Raw genomic sequence first — 3,136 nt, forward strand, 5'->3', positions numbered from 1 at the left:
TATGACGCATCATCTGGTGTTTTGTAAAGATTGGGCGGGGAGATTGTTTGCATAAAGAAGTAACCGGCGATTAAAGAGGAGAGTCAGATGAGCTCATACAAGCCAAAGATCACAGAGGCTCCACTGTTCACGTGTGACAAGATCAGAGAGACGAAACATCACACAGCCTTCACAATCTGTCTGGTGGAGAAGAAGAAAACTAATAAATGTCATGGATTTTCTGAGACTTTATTTATGAAATGTGGATGAATAAGGAAAACTCATGGAGCGCTTCATACCTGAAACATACCTGCTTCCCCAAACGCCTTTTTATAAAAATGATAATCAAGCTTATTAGTTGGGTATCTGCTTCTGCATTCGAGTTAAACATTTTTTTTAAATGCTGCTCACGAAAACAAAATAAGAATTAAAATGTAAAGTATAATAAGTTATCTAACACCTCCCAACCCTGCAGAGCATTTGGTAGTTTTTCTTTATTTAAATTAATGACATACTAAAGCATCCAGATAATTAATGAGTAAAGATGTAAAAAAAAAACACTTGATTTGATGTATGGAAAGTTTATGCTGCATGAAAATTCAGAGAGCCACAAAGCCACGACACAATAACTCAAAAGCATCAAACGCAGCACGCAGACGTGGCAGCGTGTGACGTCTCACTGTAAATCATGATGCTGATGCACGGAAGGCGTCTGAGCAAAGCAGGACATGCATGATTACAATAAAAAAAAATAAGGATAAATACGCAGGAGAAAATCAAGCAGGCTGATCAGCGGCCTGTGAGCGCGTGTGGTCACTTGTGGAGGAGAGTGTGTGGAGCTTCTGTTGTCTGGAAATCCTTTTAATTTGTTCTTTTTTTTTTAAAGAAGAAAAGCAAAGCTGCCTCATGAGGAATAAAAATATAAATGGAGAAATGAGGTTAGAACAGATCATTTAAGAGGTCACAAGAGAAATGTGAGAGTCTGAAAGTGCAGCTAAGATGAGAAAGAATACAAATTGTATATATGCTTTCTTCTTGTGCTTAAAAAAAAGAATATACACATAATATTCTTTAAAGATTTGACATATTTGCAGGTGAATTATTCAAAAAGGTCACATGGAGACACTGCTAAATTGTAATAAGATTAAAGACTGGAACCACTGACAGCAACAATCAGTGTTATTTAGTGTCACCAGGTTTGACTGTATTTAAATTTTGTGTCCAGTTTTTTCTCCAAACAATTTGATCTAAAAAAACAAAAACTAGATCAAATATAACAAACTCCTGACCACTGAGGAGTTTAGATTATTATTTATTTCTTAAATAAGATGACACGAGGATAGGTGAAGGGTTTTAAATACAAATAGTGGCTTTTTGCTAAAAATTGTTCTTATATATATAAAAAATAAAACAGGAAGTAGGAGATGTGTGATTGACGCACACATTTTGAAAGTTGACGGAAATATTAACACCAGAAATGTATATTTAAAAAAAATAAAATAAAATGAAACAAGGTGCCTTTGACGTGTTTGGAGTAAAGACAAACATCCAGATGCGGGTTTTCTGGATTGAAAAGTTGCAAAATGAATAAACGGTTAAGTTGGCGCAGGATGAACTTTTCCTTTTTTTTTTTTTTCTTTCTCCGCAAACTGTCCGGCGCAGAGCCTGATGGATGCGCTTCTGGATGCGACACTTTCCACGCGTGTATCCGCTGAACTGACCACGGAGGCCCACGGAGCACGTGTCCGATAAATTTAAAATAAAATAATAAAATAAAATAAAGACACGCAGCGTCTCTCCATCAGTGGATAAAGTGTTGGTGTTAAATCACTTCCCGACTGGCGCAGCGCATTAAACAGCCGTGCCATGATTCCCTTTCTCTCAGCTCACGCTCCCTCCTCCCTGCTTTTCTTTTCTTTTTTTTTCTTCTTTCTGTCTTTCTTTATCAGCTCGTTCACCATTTCATTTCTTTCAAATGAGAATTCAGGGAAATTCAAGCCCCCGCGTCTTCAAACAACACAACTGTATCCGGTTTTTACTTTTTCTCCCGTCAAAATGGTATCCCAGATTCAATTTTAGATAGACCAGGATTTAGCCAGTGATGATTTCTTTCTTTCTTTCTTTTCTTTTTTTTTTTCTTTTTCTTTTTTTGGTCTTTCGGAGACAATATTTAATATGCTGAAATGAGATCAATTTTAACCCCCTCCTCCTCCTCCCAAATTGTGTCAAATCTCGCGTTGACACCAAAATGAATGCATGTTTGATAAGCGAGCCTGTGTGTTTGGCACATTTTTCCTCTTCTTGTTCTATCATCATCATCATCATCATCATCACCATCATCTTCAGCCTCTCCTCTCCTCTGGGGGAATTTTTTTTTCTTTCTTTCTTGGTCTCTTTTGATTTAGGAAATTAGCACGTCTAAACACAAAACCACACTGCCACTTATCAAACTCCATTTGCTGCTGATGATTTCAGGGTGACATTAAAACACAATCATGTAAATGACCCATGGCTCTTAATTAAAAAGGTCCTCCCCATCCTATTTTTTTGTTTCATCTATTGTATTTTTTGATATTTTAAAACGTGGGGGGAATAAAATAATAATATTAAATAATAATAAAAGAAGTCAAAGCGCCTGCTTCAGTCGGTGTTTCCCCTCCTCGTTGACTTTTATCACTAAATGAAGCATATAAATGACCTGAAAGCGCTTGGCTGTCGCGTTAAATTAAATAAAATAAAGAACAATTATCCTCTCCTTTTTTTTTTTCCTTTTTTTTTTGCCTCTGATCTCGAGCTGAAAAGGAGTCCTGGAGAGATAAGGCAGATTGAATTCTCTCTGTTGTGCTCCAATAAAAACGTCAAGGGGGGAAGAGAGATTTAAACACACACACACTCACACACACACACACATACATACACACGCATACAGGCACATTTTCCCCTATAATTTCAAATCATAATTTCCCTCCCATTATACCTCTCACATGCCGTTTATCGTTATTTATTTCAGGGCGTTGTAACCGCAGTCAATATCCGTGACTAAGTTGGATAATTACAGGTGCGGAGTGAATCCTGTAGCCGGTAAAACTTGAAATGAAAGAGATTTCAAACAACAGCACCGTCTCACACACAGCTGATGTAGCTTTTATGTATGTAT

The sequence above is a fragment of the Stegastes partitus genome, unplaced genomic scaffold, assembly GCF_000690725.1.
Source record: "Stegastes partitus isolate 25-593 unplaced genomic scaffold, Stegastes_partitus-1.0.2 Scaffold862, whole genome shotgun sequence".
Lineage (NCBI taxonomy): Eukaryota > Metazoa > Chordata > Actinopteri > Pomacentridae > Stegastes > Stegastes partitus.